The 27,447-nt window shown below is 40.0% G+C and overlaps 1 pseudogene; it reads right to left on the reverse strand.

The window, feature by feature from the left end:
• Positions 1-11,699: 11,699 nt before the first annotated feature.
• On the reverse strand, positions 11,700-16,362 carry LOC133749341 (nuclear receptor subfamily 2 group F member 6-like; annotated as a pseudogene).
• Between the last annotated feature and the right edge of the window lie 11,085 nt (positions 16,363-27,447).

The following is a 27,447-nucleotide window of genomic DNA, read 5'->3' on the forward strand; positions in this document are numbered from 1 at the left end:
CAAAAGTAATGAGCTAATTTTTATACTAATGTGTTCCATGGTCTTCTGTAATCCTCCACACATCCCTTCCTTCCATCTGATTGCCAGTTATGAGTTGCCTTTCTTTTAGGTCACTTCACATTAATTTTCTTGTTCTGGAATTTCTTCAAATAGCATATGAACAGTGTTCTCTCCTAGGTAATTGACACAATGTTTGAACACATAATGAACGGTACAATAGCCTCATACATATATGAAACATGTAATGAGGATATCTGAGTGATGGCTCCTTCATGTTATCAAACATTTATCAGTTCTTTTTGTTGGGATATTTTGGATATTCTTCTTTTTTAAAGATTTTATTTACTTGAGAAGTAGAGTTACAAACAAAGAGAGAGGGAGAGAGACAGAGAGAAAGGTCTCCTATCCACTGCTTCACTCCCCAAATGGCCACAATGGCCAGAGCTGGGCCAATCCGAAGCCAGGAGCCAGTAGCTTCTTCTGGGTCTCCCAGGTGGGTACAGGACCCAAGCACTTAGGCCATTTTCCCCTGCTTTCCCAGGCCATCAGCAGGGAGCTGGATCACAAAAGGAGCAGCTGGGACACAAACCGGTGCCCATATGAGATGCTGGTACAGCAGGCAGAGGTTTAGCCTACTACACAACAGCACTGGCCAATGGATATTCTTCTTTTGGATTGAGTCATAAATTGTTGCAGATTAAGGTTAATTTTTTAAAGATTTATTTATTTATTTGAAAATCAGAGTTACACAGAGAGGGGGAGAGAGAGAGCGAGCGAGAAAGAGAGAGAGGTCTTCCATCTGCTGGTTCACTCCCTAGTTGGCCACAATGGTTGGAGCTGCACTGATTGAAGCTGGGAGCCAGGAGCTTCTTCCAGGTCCCCGAAGTGGGTCCAGAGGTCCAAGAACTTGGGCCATCTTCTGCTTTTTCCCAGGCCATAGCAGAGAGCTGGATTGGAAGTGGAGCAGCCAGGACTTGAACTGGTGCCCAAATTTGATGCTAGCACTACAGGCAGTGGCTTTACCCACTATGCCACAGTGCTGGCCACTAATAAGATTAATTTATCATGGTTTGAGTATTTAAACGAACTCTGCCTCTCTAACTATAATTGGTAACCCCTTTCCCAAGAGAGACAAGAGAAACAAATAGTATCCAAAATAGGAAGGAGGAAGTCAGATTTTCACTGTTTTCACATGACGTGACTTATATATAGAAAACCATATAGACTCCACACAATCATTTGTAACTGACATACACATTCCATAACCACACAGCATACAAATCAACGAGAAAACTCAGTAGCATGTTTATCCACTGATAGCAAGCTCAGAGAAAAATTTAAAAATAGATTGCATTGTCAATAACCTAAAAAACCATAAAATTCCCTCAAGTAAATTTAATTAAGTAAATTTAATTAAGATAGTAAATTATGTCCACATGAAAATTATAAAAGTGATGCAAGAAGTTTAAGAAAACATCCAAATTAGAGAGAAATTCATATTCTTTGATTTAAAGAATTAATGTTAAAATATCCACTGCCATGTGATGTATAGATTCAGTGCTTACCCCAAGCAAATATCAATGGCATTCTCCAGAGAAATATGAAGAAAAATCTTAAAATTCAAATGGAAATTCAAATTCAAATTCAAATGGAAAAAGCAAGATCTGAGGGTGGCTGAATGTATCTGGTGAGAGCTAATAAGGCTGTAGGTATTAACATATCTGACCTAAAAAACCAGTGGTTCACTGTGGAAGACAGTGTGCAGATATCATAGAAAATGGAATATAGACCTACCACATGATCCAGGCACCCTACTCCTGGGAATTAACCCAAACCAATAGACATAAGCATCTGAAAGAGTTATTTATACCCCATGTTCACTGCAACACAGTTCACAATAGCTAAAATATGGGATCAACCCAGATGTCCATCCACTGTTGACTGGATAAAGAAATTATGGTATATATACACTATGGAGTGCTACTCAGCTATAAGAAATGAAATCGTGTCTTTTGCAACAAAATGGACACAACTAGAAACCATTATACTTAGTGAAATAAGACAGTCCCAAAAAGATATCACATGTTTTCCCTGACCTGAGGTAACTGATAGAGTACCTAATAATGTAATGTATTGGAGTGAAATGAACATTTTGAGAGTCAATGATGGTTTGCAGCCCGTGTCTCTTCTGTTAAGGAACAGTGTTTTTTTCCTTCATACTATTTGTTAAACTCTCATTCTTAGTGTAGGGTTAACTGTACATTCATTAAGTAAACTGAAAGCAGATATTTGTAAAAATTTAAGAGTGGGAACAGGAGAGGGAAGAGGAAGAAGGATTGTAATGTTGGTGGGAGGGAGGGTAGGATGGGAAGTATCACTATGTTCCCTAGATCTGTACGTGTGAAATACATTAAATTTAAAATAAACCCCGTGATTCTTACATACAAATAGAGCCACAGAGCAATGGAACACAACAGATGATCTAGAAATAAATACACACATTCTCAGGATTGGTGCCAAAAGCACAGAATGGGGAATGGGCATCTCTTCATTGAATCATGTAGGGAAAATATATGTAAAAATGATGTAATTATGCAGTAATCTCACACCAGATACAAAAATAAACTAAGCAGTGATGAATAACTTAAATATAAGACCCGAGACTATAAAACTTCTGGAAGAAAACATAGGGCAAATGCATCTTGAAATTAGTCTGGGCAATGATTTTTTATTACATCCCCAAATGTGCAGGCAACATAAGCAAAAATAGATAAATTTGATGTTTCAAACTACAGAGCTTCTGTAAAGCAAAGAGAATGAAGAAACAACAAACATCCCATAGATGAGGGGAAGGTATTTTCAAATCATACAACATACTAAGAGCCTAGACCCAGCTGTTGAGAGAGCTCAAACAACCATATTGCAAGAAGATAAACTAATTAAAAATGGTTAAAAATGAGGTGCAGTGAGGTGGTATTGTGGCAGAATGGGTTAAAACACCCCCTGAAATTCTGGCATCCCATGTGAATGATTTGAATCCTGGCTGCTCCACTTTTCTTGCAACTGGGAAAGGAGCAGATGGTCCAATTACCTGGACCCCTGCATCCATGTGGAAGTACCATATGAAGTTCCTGGCTACATAATGGCCCATCCCTGGCCAATATGGCCACATAGGAAGTGAACCAGCAGTTAGAAGATCTCTCTGTCTCTCTGTCCCCCTCTCTATATATGTCTTTATTTATTTGAAAAGCAGAATTACAGAGACATTGAATGATAGCCAATCTGACAGGGGTAAGGAGATATGTCTTTGTGGTTATGATCTGCATTTCTCTGATGGCTAGTGATGTTGAATATTTTATTTTGTGTGGAATATTTTATCTTGAATATTTAAATAAATTTACTCTTACTTTCTTGGTTTTGTACCCTGTAGAGGAATTCATGTAACTGGATATATGGTTTTATTATTGTTGTTGTTATTATTTCATGACTCACACATATTATTTGGATTCCTCATTTTGTTTATATTTTTGGTGTCATGCTGGGTCCCATATTATTTTAGCTATGTATGGCTACCCTCATCATTTCCTCTTTTTGAATTTACATATTTATTTTTCTTTTTATCAACAATAACACATTTGGCATACTATAATATAGAAAAAAGCAGCCACATCTGATATTTTATTCTCAAAATAGGCAAAGAACACATCCACTTCTGATATGTGTATTTGGGTAATGTAAAATTTAAGCCTTTTTAAAACAAAAGGAATTTGTAGGTGTTAGAAATGAGTTCACGTCAGATTTTCATTTTTAAACAATTAGAGAAACTCTTCATTGACTGGTTTTGGCTGGTAAAAACTGGAAAAGACCAGTTCTGTTGCTACTGAGTTTCCCATACCAGGCCACATTTTTAGTCTTATTTTTTATTTTTATGTGGTACATTTTATTTTGGATATTTTTGTAAATTTATACTGTTATATTCTCGGCTTTATCTCAATGGAGAAATGTCATAATGGCACCGGCAGTCTTGTTTTATTATTATTACTTCATGACGCCCACATTTCACCATTTGGAATCCTCATTTTATTTATATTTTTGGCATCCTGCTGGTTCCCTTATTCATTTGTCTCTGCACCATTCCCATCATAGATTCCTGTTTTATAAATTTACATCTTTATTTTTCTTTCATCAACAACAACACATTTAACAAAGTATAACTTAATATAGAAAAAAGCACCCCACATCTGAGATTTTATTCTCAAAAATGATAGAGAACATGTCCACTTATGGTATACGTATCTGAGAAAGATAAATTTAACCTTTTGTAGTACAGAAGGAATTCACAGTTATTGAAAATTATTTTGCCTCAGATTTTCCAATTAAAAAATCAGGAATGCTAGAAGAGTTGTTCATTGGCCAGTTTTTTGCTGTTATAACCTGGAAAAAAAACAGTTCTGTTGCTACTGAGTTTCCTATGGCAAGCCATATTTTATTTTTTTTAATGTGGTACATTTTATTTTGTATATTTTTATAAATTTATTGTGTTACACTCTTGGCTTTGTGCCTGATGGAGGAATTCATGTAATTAGACATCTGTTTTATGTATATATATATACATATATATATATGTATATATATATATATATATATATAGTTATTTCATGTCTCCCCCATTACACCATTTGGTTTCCTCAATTTCTCTATATTTTCGCTTGTCATCAGCTCACTTATTCTTTTGACTATTCACCATTCCCTTCATTGATTCCAATATTTCACCTTTACTTATTACTTATTTCATCAACAACAACACATTTGACATAGTAATATGTTAATATAGAAAGAAAGCACCCTATATCCGCGATTTTATACTCAGAAAAGACAGAGAACACCTCTACTTCTGATATATGTATTTGGGAAAGGGATAATTTTAACCTTTATTTGAACAGAAGGAATTTACAGTTATTGAAAATGGCTTTGCCTCACATTTCATTTTTACAGAAATCATGTATGTTACAGGAACTGTTTTCACTGGTACAAACTGGAAAAACTCCATTTCTTTTGCTACTGAGTTTCCCATTCCTGGCCACATTTTTTGTCTTCTTTCTTATTTTTTGTGGTACATTTTATTTTGGGTATTTTTACAAATTTACTGTTTTACATTCTTGGCTTTGTGCCCAATGGAGGAATAAATGTAATTGGATATTGGGTCTTTTTTATTATTATTATTTCATGACTCCTGCATTACAGTAATTGGATTCCTCTATTTCCTTATATTTTTGGCCTCATGCTGACTCCCTTCTTCTTTGTCTTTGCACCATTTTCTTCACTGATTTCCATTTTTAAAATTTACTTATTTGTTCTTTCATCAACAATAACACATTTGCCATAGTATATCTTAACATAGAAAAAAGCACCCCACATCTGAAATTTTATACTCAAAAAAGAGAACACATACACTTCTGATATATGTATTTGGGAAAGTAAATTTAAAAATTTTTTAGTACAGAAGGAATTCGCAGCTATTGAAATGAGTTTGCTTCTGGTTTTCATTTAAAAAAAAAACAAAGGGATGATATATGAACTCATAATTGGCTGTTTTTTTCTGGTAGAAGCTGGAAAAAACACCTTTGTTGCTACTGAGTTTATAATACCAGAACACATTTTCTGTCTTATTTTTTAGTTTGTGTGGTACATTTTATTTTGGATATTTCAATAAATTTATCATGTTACTTTCTTGACTTTATGTCCTAGGGAGGAATTCATGTAATTGAATCCCTGGTTCTTTTTAAATTATTATTTCATGTCATGATTTGGATTCCTCATTTTGTTTATATTTTTAACTTCTCCCCTGCTGTCTTATTCTTTTGACTATTTGCCATTCCTCTTATGGATATTCATTTTTGAAATTTATTTATTTTTGTTTCATTCTTCAAAAAAATACATTAGGCATAGTATACCTTGATATAGAAAGCAGCACCCCACATCTGAGATTTTATTCTCAAAAATGATGCAGGACACATAGACTTCTGATATGTGTATTTGGGAAAAGTAAAATTTAAGCCTTTCTTAATACAGAAGGAATTCATGGTTATTGAAAGTGGGTTTGCCTGAGGTTTTCATTTAAAAAAAAAATCAAGGATGCCAGAGGAGTTCTTCATTGGCTGGTTTTGGCTCTTTTTGTTAACTAGCTGGTTCATGATGTAAGCATACATTAAGATTTCTAAAAAAATTTGCAAACAGCTTTCTCAAGTAGTTGCACAATTTTTAAAATCCCGTGAGAGTTCCAGTTAGTTCACTCTATACCAATATGTGTTAATTTCCTCTTTTTACATTTTACCCATTCTAGTGAGCATATATTGGTATCTCCCTGTAGTATTAATTGAATGTTTGAATTACTCAGTATATGGAACATCTTTTCTCATGCTTATTTGTCATAAATCAGAGTGCTATAACTAAGAAGCAAAACAAGTTATAAAATGGAATAATTAGAAAAGTCAGTTATCTCAAAAAGGGAAAAAAGTATGAAAATAAGAAAAAAAGAAAAAACATGGGACAAATAAAAAACAAATAGTGAGGAGGTAGTATTAGTTGGTAACATTGATGATAGCATTAAATCTAAATGGTCCAAACATTCAATTAAAACATGGAAATTTTTGGATCAGAATCAACTATCACTGCCTAAAAAATCTATTTTAGAAATAACAAATGCAAGGAGTCAAAGTAAATGAACAGGAAAAGATATCATGCTGCAGTTTTCATATTAATGAAAACAATGTTAAAAAGATTATGGTCATTCTAGACAGAGCAGATTTCAGGGTTAAGAATGTTAAAAAGGGCCGGCGCCATGGCTTACTTGGCTAATCCTCTGCCTGGGGCACTGGCACATCAGGTTCTAGTCCCAGTTGGGGTGCTGGATTCTGTCCCAGTTGCTCCTCTTCCAATCCAGCTCTCTGCTGTGGCCCGGGAGGGCAGTGTAGGATGGCCCAAGTTCTTGGGCCCTGTACCCGCATGGGAGACCACGAGAAGCACCTGGCTCCTGGCTTCGGATCAGCGCGCCGGCTGCAGCGCACCAGCCATAGCGGCCATTTGGGGGGTGAACCAGTGGAAGGAAGACCTTTCTCTCTGTCTCTCACTGTCTACTCTGCCTGTCCAAAAAAAAAAAAAACCAAAAAAAAAATAATATTAAAAAGGATAAGGAGGTTGGCTGGCGCAGTGGCTCACTAGGCTAATCCTCCGCCTTGCAGCGCCGGCACACCGGGTTCTAGTCCCAGTCGGGGCACAGGATTCTGTCGCGGTTGCCCCTCTTCCAGGCCAGCTCTCTGCTGTGGCCAGGGAGTGCAGTGGAGGATGGCCCAGGTGCTTGGGCCCTGCACCCCATGGGAGACCAGGAGAAGCACCTGGCTCTTGCCATCGGATCAGCGCGGTGCGCCGGCCGCAGCGCACCAGCTGTGGCGGCCAATGGAGGGTGAACCAACGGCAAAAGGAAGACCTTTCTCTCTGTCTCTCTCTCTCACTGTCCACTCTGCCAGTCAAAAAAGTAAAAAAAAAAAAAAAGATAAGGAGGTCATCGCATAAAGATCTGAAAATAGATCTACCATATGATCCAACCATCCCATTCCTGGGAATTTACCCAGACAAAATGAAATCACATGAAAGAGTTATCTGTACCCCCATTTCTATTGCAGTTCAGTTCACAGTAGCTAAGACATGGAATCAACCCAGATCCATAAGCTGATGACTGGATAAAGAAATTGTGGTATATATACACAATAGAATACTACTCAGTGATAAAAAATAAAATCCTGTCATTTGCAATAAAATAGATGCAACTAGAAATCATATACTTATGTTTTCCCTTATCTGTGGTAGCAAATAGAGTAACAAAAATGTAATATATTAGAGCAAATTTGACATTTTGAGATTCAATGATTGTTTACAGCCCTTGTCTATACTGTTGAGGAACCGTGACATTTTTCTTCATACTATTTGGTGAACTCTTTTCTTAGTGTACAGTTAATCTTATGGGTATAAAGTAAACTGAAAATAGATCTTTGTAAAAGTTAAGAGTGGGAATAGGAGAGGGAAGAGGAAGGAGGGTGGGAGTGTGGGTAGGAGGAAGGGTAGATGGGAAGTATCACCATGTTCCTAAATCTGTATATATTAAATACATGAAATTTTTTTACCTTAAATAAAATTTAAAAATGAAAAATAAAAAAGGATTCAACTGATGGAGAGAATATCATAGTCCTAAACTGTGTATACCTAAAATAACAGAGCTTTACAATTCATGAAGAACAAAACTGATAGTACCATAAGGGAAGTATGGACAAATTCACACATGTAGGATGACATTTCACCCTTCATTAAGGATAAAGAAAGAAATCATCAACTGACTAGAATACACTGATATCTATAGGAAACTAACAACAAAATACATACTCATTACAAATGCACAGATCACTTACATAAAAAGATAATATTTTGGTTGGCAAAATAATCTTTTTTTTTTCCTTTTTTTAACTTTTATTTAATGAATATAAATTTCCAATGTACAGCTTATGGATTACAATGGCTTCCCCCTCCCATAACTTCCCTCCCACCCGCAACCCTCCCCTCTCCCGCTCCCTCTCCCCTTCTAATCACATCAAGATTCATTTTCAATTCTCTTTATATACAGAAGATCAATTTAGTATAAAGATTTCAACAGTTTGCACCCACATAGAAACACAAAGTGAAACATACTGTTTGAGTTATAGCATTAAATCACAATGTACAGCACATTAAGGACAGAGATCCCACATGAGGAGCAAGTGCACAGTGACTTCTGTTGTTGCCCCAACAAATTGACACTCTAGTTTGTGGTGCCAGTAACCACCCTAGGCTGTCGTCATGAGTTGCCAAGGCTGTGGAAGCCTTCCAAGTGGCAAAAGAATCTTAATATATATGGAAGGTCTCTAATCATACAGTATATGCTCTCTGACTAAGATGAAATTTAATTGGCAAACAAGTGCAGCAATGTATTGGGGAAATCCCAAAATATCTGGAAACTACAATAAATACTTTGAAATAAATAATAGATCAAAGAAGACTTTTTTTAAACTTTTATTTAATAAATATAAATTTCCAAAGTACAACTTTTGGATTATAGCAGCTTCCCCCCCCAAAACCTCCCTCCCATCCACAACCATCCCATCTCCCACTCCCTCTCCTATCCCATTCTTCATGAAGATTCATTTTCAATTATCTTTATATATAGAAGATCAATGTAGTATATACTAAGTAAAGATTTCAACAGTTTGCACCCACACAGATACACAAAGCATAAAGTACAGTTTGAGTACTAGTTTTACCATTAATTCACATAGTAAAACACATTAAGGACAGAGATCCTACATGGGGAGTAGGTGCACAGTGACTCCCGTTGTTGATTTAACAATTAACACAGTTATTTATGATGCCAGTAATCACCCGCGGGTCTTGTCATGAGCTGCCAAGGCTATGGAAGCCTCTTGAGTTCACAAACTCCGACCTTATTTAGACAAGGCCATAATCAAAGTGGAAGTTCTCTCCTCCCTTCTGAGAAATGTACTGCCTTCTTGATGGCCCATTCTTTCTGCTAGGATCTCACTCACAGAGATCTTTATTTAGGTCATTTTTTTCCCCACAGTGTCTTGGCTTTCCATGCCTAAGAAACTCTTGTGGGCTTTTTAGCCAGATCCAAATGCCTTAAGGGCTGATTGCAAGGGCAGATGCCCTAAGCAGCACTCTGGCCAAAGAAGACATTTAAAAATCAATTAGAGGGGCCAGTGCTGTGGCATAGCGGGTTAACGCCCTGGCCTGAAGTGCCGGCATCGCATATTGGTGTTGGTTCTAGTCCCGGCTGCCCCTCTTCCAATCCAGCTCTCTGCTATGGCCTGGGATAGCAGTAGAAGATGGCCTAAGTCCTTGGGCCCCTGCACCCATGTGGGAGCCTGGAAGAAGTTCCTGGCTCCTGGCTTCGGATAGGTGCAGTTCTGGCCATTGCAGCCATCTGGGGAGTGAACCAGTGGATGGAAGACCTCTCTCTGTCTCTATCTCTCTTTGTTACTCTGTTTTTCAAATAAATAAAATAAATCTTAAAAAAAGCAATTAGAAACCTTTTAAAAACAGACAAAAAAACATAAAATAAAAGCTACTTCTTGGAAACCACTAACTGGGCTGATAAACAAGAAAAAGACAAATTACCAAGTTAGGAGTGAAAGAAGTGACATTACTACAAATTTTATACATAGTAAAAGGGTACTAAAGAGATATAATAAATTTTATGCCTATAAATTCAAAAAATTCATGAAATGGATAAATTCCTGGAAAGGCACAAACCAAGAAGTCTCACTCAAAAAAAATATGTAAGATAAATAGCTTTAAATCTATTAAAGAAACTTAACTTGCAGTTAAAACTTTTCCAAAAAGAAAAATCCAGATTCAGGGGCCAGCGCCATGGTGCACCTGCAGCACTGGCATCCCATATGGGCACCGGTTCTAGTCCCGGTTGCTCTCTGCTGTGGCCTGGGATAGCAGTAGAAGATGGCCCAAGTCCTTGTGCCCCTGCATCCGCATGGGAGACCAGGAAGAAACTCCTGGCTCCTGGCTTTGGATCGGTGCAGCTCTGGCCATTGCAGCTATTTGGGGAGTGAACCAATGGAAGGGAGACCTTTCTCTCTGTCTCTCTCTCTCACTTTCTAACTCTACCTGTCAAATAAATAAATAAGTAAATATCTAACAGTACAGTATTCATTAAATAGTATATGATAAATTCATAGGAAGATGATACTGTTTAGCTATAAATATATTTACATTATTAAGAAAAAAAAACCCTTGCAGAGCAGAATGTATGACATATTTCCACTATTTTTCAAAAACATGTTTATACAGATATATTTCCTCAAGCCTTGTGTTTGACTCACATAAGTGTACCTTAAAAAGATTGTGGAAATGGAATTAAAAGTTAAATTTATTTTGGTTCAAAACATGTTGAAATCTGTATATATAGATTATTCAAAAAGTTCATGGAAAACATGTATTATGAAAAAATACATATTTCAAAGATTTATTTTATTTTATTTCAAAGTCAGAGCTACACAGAGAGAGGAGAGGCAGAGAGAGAGTGAAGTCTTCCATCCGATGGTTCACTCTCTAGATGGCCACAACAGCCGGAGCTGCCGCCATCCGAAGCCAGGAGCTTCTTCTGGGTCTCCCGTGCAGGTACAGGGGCCCAAGTAGTTGGGCCATCCTCTACTGCTTTCCCAGGCCATAGCAGAAAGCTGGATGGGAAGTTGAGCAGCCAGGCCTTGAACCTGCGCCCATATGGGATGCTGGTGCTTCAGGCCAGGGCGTTAACCCGCTGAGCCACAGCGCTGGCCCCAAAATACATATTTCAAATGTTATGCACCAACATAAACTTATCCTCTACTCATATTTCCCATGAAATGTTGAAGTCCATAAAATAATACAAAGTGTTCCTAGGAAATATCTGGAAATTTAATATATTGTAGAGATGCCTAAATCTGCCTGAAGTTACTAAGGAAGAGTATGGTCGTGATTACACACTTCTTCATTTAACCTCTCTGCGTTGTGACCGATCGTCACGTTGAAGGAAACTATTTCGAGGTGCTGTACAATCTGTGATAGGGAAATCAGAGCAGAGAGTGTCTTAACGCGGCGGCTCACCGGCCGAGGCCCTAGGGCCAGTTGAAAGTGTTGCCCGCCAGCAGCGAGTCCCGGGTTAGCGTCTAGGTGGGCGTCTTGCCCACCAGTGCAGGAAGTGGAGCCAGAGATGAGAGGCGCTGTTAGCGCGTGCAGGGCCTAGCGCGCTGGGGCTGGGACGAGTCCTGGGCGCGCACTACTCCGTGAGCGCCACCTGCGCCTTCTGCAACCTCTCCGCGCGCGCCAGGGCCGAGAGCGCGATGGCCTTGAGGCGGCCGGACTCGGCAGAGTTCCCCTGCAGGCAGCCCAGCTCCTCCACCTGCTCCTGGTCCAGGAAGGCCACGGCGCGCTAGGCCGGCGGCGGCCAGTAGCGGCGTCCTGTGCAGGGGCAGCGCTAAGAGCAGCCGCGCTGCAAGCTCGCACGCGTGGTCCATGCCCAGCACTGTGCCGCCGCCGCCCGCACCTGCCGCGCTGGCGGCTGCGTCGTCAGCTTCGACGCCGGCTGCCGGGAATGAGTCTCCGACGCCCGTCGCCTGCACCTGACGCGCCCGCAGCTGTGCCATCAGCTCGGACACCGGCTGCCCGGGAACGAGTCGCCGCCGCCCGCCGCCGCCAGCGCCAAGCCTGAGGGCTGCCGGAGGAGGCGCCCAGCGCCGCGGGGCAGCGAGTGCGGGATGCAGCCACGCTGCAGTGCTGCTGCGGGGTGGCTGGAGAGAGAGCAAGCAAGCTCGAAGGGGAGGGAGAGGACAGCCAGAGCGAGGCACTCTCAGGGTCCCCCCGCCCCCTGGAGAGCCCGGGTGGGGAGGGGGCCTGGGGCTTCCCCAGTGGGACTTGGAGTTGGGGTCTCTCCTGCAGCAGGCAGGTGAGGTGGGAGGAGGGAAACCGAGGCAGGCAGGGCTGGCTGCCAGGCAGGGTTAATTAAGGAGCCCTAAGGAGCCTGCCCGTCCCACCTGATCGCACCCATGAACTCTAGCCCAGGGCCCGCAGCACGCAGGGCAAACTCCCAGCTCTGGAGAGGACCCCGGGGCTGGGGCTGGGGCCAGGGCCGAATCCTGGGGGCTGGGGTAAGCTGTCCAGTAGGAGTGGCCAAATGGGGCCCAAACAGGCTGCCCTGGTTATAAGCCCAGCCCGCACTACTCCCCCCCCCCCATCCTACCCCAGGGCCTTTGCATCTGCTCACTCCCCTCTTCAAACCTCCATCCTCAACTCTTCCTCCTCCAGCCCAGGCTGGGGCACGGGGTTCGGATCCCACCCACAACTCCCTCTTTAACACCAACCCCCAAATTAACAATTCTGCTTTAGAGCAGTATTGGCCGTGGAGGAAGGGCTAACCTGGTGGCAACTGAAGCCAAGGACTACTTATTGAGCGCTGACTGTATGCAGGGACCCTGGGCACAGTAGTGCACAAGACAAAGAGAGTCCCTGGGGAATTCATTGGGTCCCAAAGCAAGGCAAGGGGTTGTGAACGGTGAGGGTGGGAGGCTGTTCATTGAGGGGGGGCAGCACGTGGCTGTAGGAGCACCCACCCAAGGGCCGGGCCAGTGGGATTTCAGATCAGCCACGTGAGAAGAGAGGGCGTAGGTGAATCCCCCCTAACTGAAGGGAGTGGCTTTTCCAAGGGGCTCTGAGCCGACTTTCTCAGCTTCCCCCAGAGACCCAGTGAGGGAGAAAACAAAACCTCAAAAGCACGAGAGACTTGAGTCAGACCCCAGGAAGAACCGGCAGACAGCTGGGGGTATGGGGCGTGCATTCATCCAGGAGGCTAGGAACACCCCCCACCACCACCACCCCTGGCCCCCTGTGGAGCTTGGAGAAACTGCAGGGCTCCCGGGGAGGGGACAAGGGTGGGGTCCCCATAGGCTCAGGCTGCTGGGCTCCTGCCTTTGGCAGAGGCAGGGGTAGGGGCATCAGAAGCCAAATAAATACATGTGTGTGTGCGAGCCCATGCATGTGTGTATATGTGTGTGTGTGCATGTATGTGTGTATATATGTGTGCATATATGTGTCCGTGTATGTGTATATATGTATATGTGCGTTCGTTGTATGTGTGTATGTGTGCATTTGTATGTGTGTGTCCATGTATGTGTGTGTATATATGTGTGTGTGTGTGTTTCTTCAGGACGCAGTGGCCAGGCCTGGGCAGGGGGACTGGGCCCTGGCCACAGCTGTAATTGGATTCCTGCGCCAGTACAGGATGCCATGGCCCGGCCCAACCCCTGGCTCTGCCCCCAGCCCCCCCCCCCCACCGGGCTGCAGAGGGGGTGGAGGCTGCTCACCCACTCACCCTCCTTCCGCACGCCCTCCCCCCAGCTGCAGCGGGGCTGGGGGCTGCTCACTCTCCTGCAAGCCCCCCGGGAAACACTTCTTGAGCTGGCAGGATTGGCACAGGTTGAGGTGGTGCTGGTCAGTCTGACAGTCCTGATTAGACCGGCAGGTGTAGTAGTGTTAGGAGCCAAGTGTCTGATGAATGTACAGGAAGTGTGTCTTTAAAGCCTGATAATTTTAGACATAACTTTCTCCACCTTTTATATTTCTATTTTTTAGTTTTCATGTATTCTTTTGAAAGGCAGAGAGTCACTGAGAGAAAAACATACAGAGAGAGAGCACGCTCCCAGTTTTTGATTCAGTCCCCAAATTTTGGTACTGGCTGGGACGAGGCAGAGGACAAAACCAGGAGATAGAAACTTAACAGAGTTCTGTGTGAGTGGCAGGGACCCAATTCCTTGAACCCTCACCTGCTGCCTCCCAGGGTCTGCATTAGCAGGAAGCTGAAGACAGAAATGGAAACAACACTCAGACTCCCTCACTCCATTGTAGCGAGTGGCTGTCTCACGGAGATTCCTAACCACTTGGCCAAATGCTCACTCCTGCCTACTACTTTTTTAACACCACTATCTTACATCACTTAGGCCCAAGATCACAAAAATTACCAGTCCCATTGTTGGCAAATCCAATGAAAATGGAGCTCTCACAAAGAAAATGGAAGCCAAGAGAATTATTTAATTAGAATTAGTAACTTGAATGCAAATAATAGTTTTGAGTTTAATGTTCCATCAGGTTAGGTAAGTGATGGATTTTCAAAATCAATATGCACTGAATGTAAAAAAATGACATAACAATATTTTCAACCATCAATATTACACATTTGCAAAAGCAGTGGATGCTTGAGTAGTTGTAAAAAAATGTGTTCTGAAATGATGGGATTAGTCTCTAAATGAAAGGAAATGCATGTTTATTTCAATGAACCATTTCCAAAAGGGCAGAAATACAAAATAAAGTCCCTAACATGAACTGGATGTGACAATAATTATCTTTGAAAATTCATTTTAAGAACTGTTTCTGAAAACTATATTTTTAAAAAAGTAAATAATATTTTAATGGGGAATTACTAACCATGCTGAGTACACTGTGACCTAATAAAATAATTTCTGGAATTCTTTATCACAATTTGAAGCCAGATTTAATTTAAAAAGTTACTAAAGGTGGGAAATACAGCATAAAAGAAAAACTTTTTAATTTTTTTAAATGTATCTATATCTTTAAGCATATCAGATGTCAAAATGAGATTATTGGGAAAACACATGGTAATAGAGAATTATTAGATTTATTTTAAAAATTCGTATTTGAATTTTTTATAGGCTCTCAAAACTTGATGTAGCAATCTATTTTTTCTGGGACCATTTTGTTCCTTTGCCCACTCCAATCAGCATTATTTGGCAAAAGCTGAACATTGAGGTACACATGAGAATTATTACTCAGTTTTCCTGGCCAGTTTTAGGTAGGAAATCAGGAAACAACTACAACAAGCATCAATAGAAGGCTGATGGTAATTTGAGAATTTGTGCAGCAAATAATTTACCTTATTAGGCATGCAACATTATCAATTACTTAAATAACTTTTCTAAAAAAAGGTTTATTTATCTATTTGAAAGGCAGTGTTACAGAGAGGCAGAGGTAGAGAGAATCTTTCACCCATTGGTTCACTCCCCAAATAGTCACAATGGCTGGAGTTGAGCTGATCTGAACCCGGGAGCCTGGAGCCTGGAGCCTCTTCTGAGTCTCCCACACAGGTGCAGGGGCCCAACCACTTGGGCCATCTTTTACTGCTTTCCCAGGCCAGAGCAGAGAGCTGGATTAGAAGTGAAGCAGCCAGGACTGGAACCAGCACCCATATGGGATGCTGGCACTACAGGCAGTGGCTTTACCTACTATGCCACAGCACTAGCCTCTTAAATAACTCTTTAAAAAGAATAATTGCACAAAAAGTGATTTGAGAATAAAAAAAAAATCTGAGGTGTAGTTTTGAGGTAATTGGCTGGAGTTTTACTCTCTCAGTAAATCTTTGACATGGCTATAAAATATGTGAAATATATGAATTTTGAGACAAGTAATTAAAAATGGTTGCTTGAACTACAGCACTGTGATGTGGTGACAAGGGAGAGCAGTTAATTTATTCTCCAGGGATGACTGACTTGGATCACTGCCTTTCCAGGCCCTGGTTCAGGTGTGGTCCCCAGGGCGTCTGGGTTGGGTGAGCACCAGAGATTTGCCTGCCCCATGCTTGGCACTCGCCTCCCGCTCTGTCAGTAATCCCTTTGCATGAGAAAGTGCCAACCTCAGTTCCTGAAGCCCTCTCAAGGGTTTTGCAGTTTTAAATATTTCAGCCCGAATCTGCCTATTCATGATTGCTACAGGGCTGCCTTAAAAGGAAAGCTCCAGGTGAGTGAACCACAGCTATTCCATGCATTTCTTAAGCTCTCTCTTATTCAGTTGGAAGCATTGGAAGCATCTGAGCCTGAAAGGATCCAATGGAGGAATACTGTGGCATTTAATTGACCTTGAGAGACTGGGGTGCCCTTTCACTTCCCTGAGCCTCCTTTCCAACGGAGTGACTTGGTAATCCAGCCTAAGACCCTTTCCTTGATTAGCTGTCTCCCTTTTTAGCATAAGATTTAAAACTAAACTAAGAGTTTCCTCTCTAAGTAGAAATAGGGTAATTAATGCTCACTTAAATAGAGTAATTAAGCAGAAGCATAAAACATCTGTGATTCTAACTAGTGAGTTAAAGGAAAAGTCCCTAGTTCAAAAACATTCCTTAAACCAAAAGTTCAAATGCCATAGCCTGGATTTTTATAGATTTTATGTCTTTGCTTCCCTACTTATAAGCCCTACCCAAAGTAGGAATTCATTAAACCAACATTTAAAGTTGAGGCCAAAATCTTCCCTTCATCTACTTTTCAACTACTATTTCTTAACACAGTTTCTCTTTTAAACTGGACATTTTCAACTTTACCCAGACAATCCTTCCACACATCTACATATACTTTTTTAAAAATGATTTATTTATTTATTTGAAAGAGTTACACAGAGAGAGAAGGAGAGGTAGAGAGACAGGGAGAGAGAGGTTTCCATCAGCTAGTTCACTCCCAATTGGCCACAACGGCTGGAGCTGTGACAATCTGAAGCCAGGAGCCAGGAACTTGCCAGTGCAGGGATTCCAACTACTTGGGCCATCTTCCACTGCTTTCCCAAGCCATAGCAGAGAGCTGGACTGGAAGTGGAGCATCTGAGACTTGAACCAGTGCCCATATTGGATGCCAGCACAGCAGGCGGTGGCTTTACTCACTACACCACAGCACCGGCCCCCATATATTTCCTTAATCCAGCCTGACCCTCTGAGTTGCACAATTTCTGTCCCACCCTATTTTTATTAATTAAAATATCTTTAACACGTCAAGATAATAGCCCTAAATATATTTTTATTAGATATTGCTACCCAGTATTTTTCTAAGTACCAGCCTAAATGATTTTAATGTGTTATCTGATTTCATGCTTAAACCAGTCCTATAGGGTTCATGTTAATATCTTCGTTTCATAATTTAGAAAACTGCAAGTTAAGCATCATTGCCTACATTTTACAGATTAGATTCAGAACAGTTATACCCATTGCTTCCAGCTAATGGATGCTGAGCCAGTACCTGCACAAATGATGTTAACTCCAAAGCACACGAAAGTGCTTCAGCACTCACCGGCTGCCTGCACAGCGACCCTAAGTTGAGGGAAACATATGGGTTTCCATCCTCCAAACAGGAAGACTTTTTTTCTTCTCAACAATACTGTATATATCACCTCTTGGTGACATTTACTGTGTTTAAATGTATTCTGAAATTTTATTTTATTCTTAATTTGTTAAGATGATCATTTTCTTATCTTTTCATCTAAAATAAGAAACAATAGATCTTAAATAACTTAACCAGTATTACTATAGTTGTTAATATGCTCCATTTCACACACAATAGGCTGAAAATAAATAACCACTGAACTTGGTGGAATAGAAAATTCACACATGGGTGTAGAGATTTATACCTAAAATTATAGGTTGAAGGAAATATAAAATGCGCATTTACATTTCTGTGACAAGACACATGACTGTGAATCTCCATTGAATCTAAGGAGGATATCAGATATAAGGCCCAAGAGCTTAAACTAGATGCTAGAAAAGCAGGCCTTATCTGAGAGCACTTAAAAAGTTTGTGGTTAAGTTCATTTTGATGTGATAAATTGGAATCCATGCATACAAGGGGTTTCAAACTATCATGGAAAATTCACATTCTGAAAAAAAAAACTATGCATGGCTTTAAAATTTTTGATAATCAAATAAATTTATCTTTAATTTCATTTTCCACAAGCTTCTTGAAGTAATCTTGTATTTCTACTATTGGGTGTCTTGCATTATTTGATACTTAAAATATCATATTGCAGAAAATTGGAAGCATTGTTATCAGTTCAATTTTACAGACAGCAAAACTAGAATTAAGAGAAATTAAGTACATTTCAAGGCTACACAGATTTTGAAAGGAAAACCAAAACTGGAATCTAGATTTTTAAAATGTATTTATGCAACTCTATGTTTTTATGAGTCTGTTCAAAGGATCTCAAATTCAGACTAGTGGCCTAGGCAGGACATCTTGCCCAGTACTTCCAAGTTTTGGGGTTGCTCTTACAAAATGTTTCATATTGCGCACAAGATTAGTTGAAGCTGTTACCCATGTTATGATTTTCTAAATAGTTATCTAGTGTCAGGGACATATTGATAGAGAATCAAAAGTGGACCCAGATCATAGTGTCACAACCAACCTTGAAGGCCATTGAAATGAAGCTCGATTTTTATTTTTTAGTACTGTTCAGAAGAGCTTTCTGTGATGACGGAAATGACCTCTGCCTGTGCTATGCAACAGCATAACCCCTTGCCACCTGGGGCTATTGAGAACACATTAATATAAGGCCAGTGCAAGTTAAATAAGTAATCTCTATTTTTTTAAAGATTTATTTATTTGCTTGAGAGACAGAGTTACAGGGAGAGAGAGACAGACAGACAGACAGAAAGGTCTTCCATTCGCTGGTTCACTCCCCAAATGGCTGTGGTAGCTGGAGCTGGACTGATCCAAAGCCAGGAACTTCTGGGTCTCCCAGGCAGGTTTAGGGACCCAAGCAGTTGGGCCATTTCTACTGCTTTCCCAGGCCATAGCAGAGAGCTGGATCAGAAGAGGAGCAGCCAGGACATGAACAGGTGCCCAAATGGTTTGCCAGCACTGCAGGTGGGAGCTTAACCTACTGTACCACTGCACTGGTCCCAATCTTTATGTTTAATTCATTAAAATGTATTGTAAATTGAAAAATAATAGTTGTACATATTTGTGGGACACAAAGTGGTGTTATGACATGTGTACAAGGTACTGTTTTTAATTATAATTGCAATGCTGTGCAAGAAATCTCACAAAATTCATTCCTCCTGTCTAATGGAACCTTTTAAAACTTTTTTCATCATCTCTCCATCATCTCCATCCCCCCAGACTCTGGAAAGTATATTTTAACTCTTTGTTTCTATTTGCTCAATGACTTTATATTATACATCTAAGTGAACACATGGGATATTTGTCCTTCTGGGTCTGGCTTATTTCACTTACCCTAATGTCCTCCAGATTCATCTGTGTTGTCACAAATGACAGGGTTATCTTTCTGTGAAAGTGTAAATGGTGTTTCTTTGTGTCCATAATCCATATTTCCTTTATTCATCCATTGATGAATACTTATGTCTCTTGTTTAACTGGGCTTTTATGAATAGCAGTGCAGTTAGCATGGGGATGCAGATAGCTCTTTGAAATTCTGATTTCATATCCTCAGATATAGGTCCAGAAGTGAGATTATTGGATCACTTGGTAACTATAGTTTTAGTGTATTGAGGAAACTCCATTTAGTTTTCCTTAATGGTTGTACTAATGTCCATTCTCACTAACAGTGTACAAGGGTTTTTTTTTTCCTCCACATTCTTACCAAAACTTGGCTTTCATCTTTTGGATAATAGCCATTCAGATGTGAGGTGATGTCTCATTATGGTTTTAATTTGTATTAACTTATTGATTAGTGATGTCAGCAATTTTTGCATATATCTGTTGGCCATTTGTACATCTTCCTTTGAAAAATGTTTATTCAGGTACTATATGTGTTTTTTATTTTTTTAAAATATTTGAAAACATTTGTTTTTATTTGAAAAGTCAGAGACAGAGGGGGCAGGAGAGAGAGAGAGAGGTTGCTATAGAGTGCTTCCATTCTCTGGTTCACTACCCAGATACCCACAGACTGGACTAGGAGCTCAGAACTGAAACCAGATCTCCCATGTCAGTGTCAGGGATCCAAATACTTGTGTCATCATTGCTGCCTAATAGGGTGCTCAGTGGCAGGAAGCTGGAATTGTGAACAGAGCTGGAATTCAAACTCGGGAACTCAGATATGGGATGTGGGCATTCCTAGTGGCATCTTATTGTGACAAATGCCCAACTCCTGCCCATTATTTTTTTCTTGGCTACTGACTTGCATGAATTTTTTTTCATTTAACTTTTATTTAATGAATATAAATTTCCAAAGTACAACTTATGGGTTACAATGGCTTCCCCCTCCCAAAACTTCCCTCCCAAACACAACCCTCCCCTTTCCTGCTCCCTCTCCCCTTCCAATCACATCATGATTCATTTTCAATTCTCTTTATATACAGAAGATCAGTTTAGTATATATTAGGTAACGATTTCAACAGTTTGCCCCCATATAGCAACACAAAGTGAAAAAAAATACTGTTGGAGTACTAGTTATAGCATTAAATAAGAGTGTACAGCACATTAAAGACAGAGATCGTACATAATATTTTTTAATTAATTAATTTTCTATGCCATTTCCAATTTAACACCAGGGTTTTTTTTTTCATTTCCAATTATCTTTATATACAGAAGATCGATTCAGTATATAATTAGTAAAGATCTCATCAGTTTGTAATCACGCAGAAACACAAAGTGTAAAAATACTGTTTCAGTACTAGTTATAGCATCACTGCACATTAGACAACACATTAAGGACAGATCCAACATGGGATGTAAGTACACAGTGACTTCTGTTGCTGACTTAACAATTTGACACTCCTGTTCATGGCGTCAGTAATCTCCCTAGGCTCTAGTCATGAGTTGCCAGGGCTATGGAAGCCTTTAGAGTTCGCTGACTTTGATCTTATTCCGATAGGGTCATAGTCAAATTGGAAGTTCTCTCCTCCCTTCAGAGAAAGGTACCTCCTTCTTTGATGGCCCCGTTCTTTCCACTGGGATCTCACTCGCAGAGATCTTTAGGTTTTCTTTTTTTTTTCTTTTCCATGGTATCTTGACTTTCCATGCCTGCTATACTCTCATGGGCTCTTCAGCCAGATCCGAATGCCTTAAGGACTGATTCTGAGGCCAGAGTTGTTTAGGACGTCTGCCATTCTATGAGTCTGCTGTGTATCCCACTTCCCATGTTGGATCTTTTTCTCCCTTTTTGATTCTATCAGTTAGTATTAGCAGACACTAGTCTTGTTTGTGTGATCCCTTTGATTCTTAGACCTATCAGAGCCATCGAATGTGAACTGAAATTGATCACTTGGACTATTTAGATGGCATTGGTACATGCCACCTTGATGGGACTGTATTGGAATCCCATGGCACATTTCTAACTCCACCATTTGGGGCAAGTCTGATTGTGCATGTCCCAAATTGTACATCTCCTCCCTCTCTTTTTCCACTCTGAAATTTAACAGGGATCACTTTTCAGCTAAAATTTAAACACCTAAGAATAATTGTGTGTTAATTACAGAGTTCAACCACTAGTACTAGAACAACAACAACAATACTAAAAAGGATAAAGTATTACATTGTACATCTAGAGTCAGGACAAGAGCTGATCAGGTCATTGTTTCTTATAGTGTCCATTTCACTTCAACTGGTTTCCCCTTTGGTGCTCAGTTGTCGCCGATCAGGGAAAGCAAATGATATTTGTCTCTTTGGGACTGCCTTAATTCACTCAGCATGATGTTTTCCAGATTCTTCCATCTTGTTGCAAATGACTGGGTTTCATTGTTCCTTACTGCTGTATAGTATTCTATGGAGTACATGTCCCATAATTTCTTTATCCAGTCTACTGTTGATGGGCATTTGGGTTGGTTCCAGGTCTTAGCTATTGTGAATTGAGCTGCAATAAACATTAATGTGCAGATGGCTTTTTTATTAGCCAAATTAATTTCCTTTGGGTAAATTCCAAGGAGTGGGATGGCTGGGTTGTATGGTAGGGTTATGTTCAGGTTTCTGAGGAATCTCCAGACTGACTTCCATAGTGGCTTAACCAGTTTGCATTCCCACCAAGAGTGGGTTAGTGTCCCTTTTTCCCCACATCCTCTCCAGCATCTGTTGTTGGTAGATTTCTGAATGTGAGCCATTCTCACCGTGGTGAGATGGAACCTCATTGTGGTTTTGATTTGCATTTCTCTGATTGCTAGTGATCTTGAACATTTTTTCATGTGTCTGTTGGCCATTTGGATTTCTTCTTTCGAAAAATGTCTACTGAGGTCCTTGGCCCATCTCTTAAGTGGGTTGTTTGTTCTGTTGTTGTGGATTTTCTTGATTTCTTTGTGGATTCTGGTTATCAACCCTTTATCTGTAGTATAGTTTGCAAATATTTTTTCCCATTCTGTTGGTTGCCTCTTCACTTTCCTGTTTCTTTTGAAGTACAGAAACTTCTCAATTTGATGCAATCCCAAATGTTAATTTTGGTTTTGACTGCCTGTGCTCCTGGGGCCTTTTCCAAGAAGTCTTTGCCTGTACCTATATCTTGCAGGGTTTCTCCAATGCTCTCTAATAATTTGATGGTTTTGGGTCGTAGATTTAAATCTTTAATCCATGTTGAGTGAATTTTTGTGTAAGGTGAAAGGTATGGGTCTTGCTTCAAGCTTCTACACGTGGAAATCCAATATTCCCAGCACCATTTATTGAATAGGCTGTCCTTATTCCAGGGATTAGTTTTGGATCTTTGATCAAATATAAGTTGGCTGTAGATGTTTGGATTGATTTCTGGTGTTTCTATTCTGTTCCATTGGTCTATCCATTTGTTTCTGTACCAGTACCATGCTGTTTTGATAACAACTGCCCTGTAGTATGTCCTGAAATCTGGTATTGTGATGCCTCTGGCTTTGTTTTTGTTGTACAAGATTGCTTTGGCTATTTTAGGTCTTCTGTGTCTCCATATGAATTTCCGCATCATTTTTTCCAGATCTGAGAAGAAGGTCTTCGGTATCTTGATTGGTATTGCATTGAATGTATAAATTGCTTTTGGGAGAATAGACATTTTGATGATATTGATTCTTCCAATCCATGAGCATGGAAGATTTCTCCATTTTTTGGTATCCTCTTCTATTTCTTTCTGTAAGGTTTTGTAGTTTTCCTCGTAGAGATCTTTAACATCTTGGTTAACTTTATTCCAAGGTATTTGATTGTTTTTGTAGCTATTGTGAACGGGATTGATCTTAGAATTCTTCCTCCGCCATGGCATTGCCTGTGTATACAAAGGCTGTTGAGTTTTGTGCATTGATTTTATATCCTGCTACTTTGCCAAACTCTTCGATGAGTTCCAGTAGTCTCTTAGTAGAGTTCTATGGGTCCCCTAAATAAAGAATCATATCATCTACAAAGAGGGATAGTTTGAGTTCTTCCTTCCCAATTTGTATCACTTTAATTTCTTTTTCTTGCCTAATAGCTCTGGCCAAAACTTCCAGAACTATATTGAATAGCAGTGGTGAGAGTGGGCATCCTTGTCTGGTACCAGATCTCAGCGGAAATGCTTCCAACTTTTCCCCATTCAATAGGATGTTGGCCGTGGGTTTTTCATAGATTGTTTTGATTGTATTGAGGAATGTTCCTTCCATACCCAGTTTGCTTAGAGTTTTCATCATGAAAGGGTGTTGTATTTTATCAAATGCTTTCTTTGCGTCTATTGAGAGAATCATATGGTTTTTCTTCTGCAGTCTGTTAATGTGGTGTATCACGTTGATTGTTTTGCGAACGTTGAACCATCCCTGCATACCAGGGATAAATCCCACTTGGTCTGGGTGGATGATCTTTCTGATGTGTTGTTGCATTCTATTGGCCAGAATTTTATTGAGTATTTTTGCATCTATGTTCATCAGGGATATTGGTCTGTAATTCTCTTTCAATGTTGCGTCTCTTTCTGGCTTAGGAATTAAGGTGATGGTGGCTTCATAGAAAGAATTTGGGAGGATTCCCTCTTTTTCGATTGCTCTGAATAGTTTGAGAAGAGTTGGAGTTAGTTCTTCTCTAAATGTCTGGTAGAACTCAGCAGGGATTCCATCTGGTCCTGGGCTTTTCTTTGTTGGGAGGGCCTTTATTACTGTTTCAATTTCTGTGTCAGTTATGGGTCTGTTTAGGTTTTCTATGTCTTCCTGGCTCAATTTAGGGAGGTTGTATGTGTCCAAGAATCTGTCCATTTCTGATAGATTTCCCTGTTTGCTGGCATACAAGTCCTTGTAGTAATTTCTGATGATTCTTTTTATTTCTGTGGTGTCTGTTGTTACGTTTCCCTTTTCATCTCTGATCCTATTGATTTGGGTCTTTTCTCTTCTTTTTTTATTGAGTTGGGCCAATGGGGTGTCAATTTTGTTTAATTTTTAAAAAACCAGCTCCTTGTTTGGCTGATTTTTTATAATGTTTTTTTGGATTCAATCCTGCTGATTTCTTCTTTGATTTTAATTATTTCTCTTCTCCTACTGGGTTTGGGTTTGGTTTGCTGCAGATTTTCTAGATCCTTGAGATGACTTGAAAGCTCATCTATTTGGTGCCTTTCCAATTTCTTGATGTAGGCACCTATTGATATAAACTTTCCTCTTAACACTGCTTTTGTTGTATCCCATAGGTTTTGGTATGTTGTGCTGTTATCCTCATTTACTTCCAGAAAACTTTTGATTTCTCTTTTGATTTCTTCTATGACCCATTGTTCATTCAGGAGCATGTTGTTCAATCTCCATGTGTTTGCACGTGCTCTAGGGATTCCTGAGTTGCTAATTTCCAATTTCATTCCTTTGTGGTCTGAGAAGCTGCATGGTATGATTCTAATTCTTTTGAATTTGCTGAGACTTGCTTTATGGCCTAGTATGTGGTCAATCCTAGAGAAGGTTCCATGTATTGCTGAGAAGAATGTAAAGTCCTTAGATGTAGGATGAAATGTTCTGTAGATATCTGTTAGATCCATTTGGGCTATAGTGTCATTTAAATCTACTGTCTCCTTGTTGATCTTCTGTCCTGTTGATCTGTCTATCTCTGAGAGTGGAGTATTGAAGTCCCCCAGTACTATTGTATTGGGGTCCAAGTCTCCCTTTAAGTCCCTTAACAAGTCTTTTAAATAAGCTGGTGCCCTGTAATTAGGTGCATATACATTGATAATCGTTATATCTTCCTGTTGAATGGATCCCTTAATCATTAAATAGTGCCCCTCTTTGTCTCTCCTAACAGTTTTTGTGGTAAAGTTTATGTTGTCCGATATTAAGATGGCTATGCCCGCTCTTTTTTCATTTCTGTTGGCATGGTATATATTTTTCCAGCCTTTCACTTTCAGTCTGTATGCATCATTGTTGGAAAGATGAGTTTCTTGTAAGCAGCAAAAAGATGGGTTTTGTTCCTTAACCCAATCAGCCAATCGGTGTCCTTTAACTGGACAGTTCAAGCCATTAACATTCAATGTGATTATTGAGAAGGAGTAACTTTGCCCTGTCATTTGCCAAAGATTTTTTCTAATATATGGTTTGAGATTCCTGTGATCTTTTGTTGTGAGGTTTCCTTCCTTTATCTTCTTTCATATTGGTTACCGTGTTTCTGTGTTTCTGTATGTAACACATCTTTAAGCATCTTTTGCAGGGCTGGACGAGTGGCGACAAATTCTTTCAGTTTCTGTTTGCTGTGAAAGGTCTTTATTTCACCTTCATTCACAAATGAGAGGTTTGCAGGATATAATATTCTGGGCTGGCAGTTTTTCTCTCTTAGTACCTGGGCTATATCTCGCCATTCTCTCCTAGCTTGTAGGGTTTCTGATGAGAAGTCAGCTGTGAGTCTAATTGGAGATCCTCTGAGAGTAATCTGGCATTTCTCTCTTGCACATTTTAGGATCTTTTCTTTATGTTTCTCTGTGGTGAGTTTGATTACGACGTGTCATGGTGAGGATCTCTTTTGATCATGTTTATTAGGGGTTCTATGAGCTTCTTGTACTAGGATGTCTCTGTCCTTCTCCAAACCTGGGAAATTTTCTGCTAGTATCTCACTAAAAAGGCCTTCTAATCCTTTCTCCCTCTCCATGCCTTCAGGAACTCCTAGAATCCGAATGTTTGGTTTTTTAATAGTATCCTGTAGATTCCTGACAGTATTTTTTAGATTTCTGATTTCTGCTTCTTTTCTTTGATTTGACTGTTTCCTTTCCTGTTCTCTGTCTTCTAATTCCGATATTCTCTCTTCTGCTTCACCCATTCTGTTTTTGTAAGGCTCTGTTATGTGTTTGTCATTTGATCTATTGAGTTCTTCATTTCATTGTGGTTTTTTTGTCACTATCACAGTTTCCTGTTCTACTAGTTGTTTCATTTCATTTTGATTCCTCCTTAATATTTCATTTTCATGAGAGAGATTTTCTATCTTGTCCATTAAGGATTTCTGTAGTTCAAGAATTTGTTTTTGAGAACTTCTTAATGTTCTTACCAATTTTTTGAGATCCGCTTCTTGCATTTCCTCTATCTCTTCATCTTCATAATCTTGCATTGGGGTGTCTTGTTCATTTGGGGGCATCATAGTGTCTTCCTTGCTCTTGTTACCTCGGTTTCTGTGTTTGTTGTTTGGCATGTTGGAGGTAATTTATGGTTTTTTTTTGGCTGCGGTGTTTTTTTTTTTCTCATTATACTATGCCTCTAAGTGGGCTGTCTGCTTTGATGGATCCTTAGAGGCTGTGATGGGTATGGCCAGAGAGCTCTGCTTGATTCTTCGGGTTTAAGGCTGTGCAAAAAGCAACTCACCCAGATTGTTCTCTCCCTTGCTCCTTGCTGGATTGCTCTCTCTCTCTCTCTCTCTCTCTTTTTTTTTTTTTTTTGACTCAGTTGGTAAGTTATTCGGTACAGGTGAGTGGAATTGAGTGTAGTTGAAATCTGGCCTCTGTGAGTATTCATTTGATCTACCCCTGGGACCACACAAAGAGTTTATGCAGCCCTCAATGTGTTCTCAAGTTTCAAGTTACTGAGTTTGTGAACTCCTTGGAGGCGCTTTAGATATGTAAAATGGCACCTGTTTTTTGTTTTGCTGGGTGAGTGAATAGAGAGGCCTCTGCTTTTCCCCCCCAATGTCTCAGGTTTCTGATGCCTTTGTCTTACCTTCA

The sequence above is a fragment of the Lepus europaeus genome, chromosome 20, assembly GCF_033115175.1.
Source record: "Lepus europaeus isolate LE1 chromosome 20, mLepTim1.pri, whole genome shotgun sequence".
Taxonomy (NCBI): Eukaryota; Metazoa; Chordata; class Mammalia; order Lagomorpha; family Leporidae; genus Lepus; species Lepus europaeus.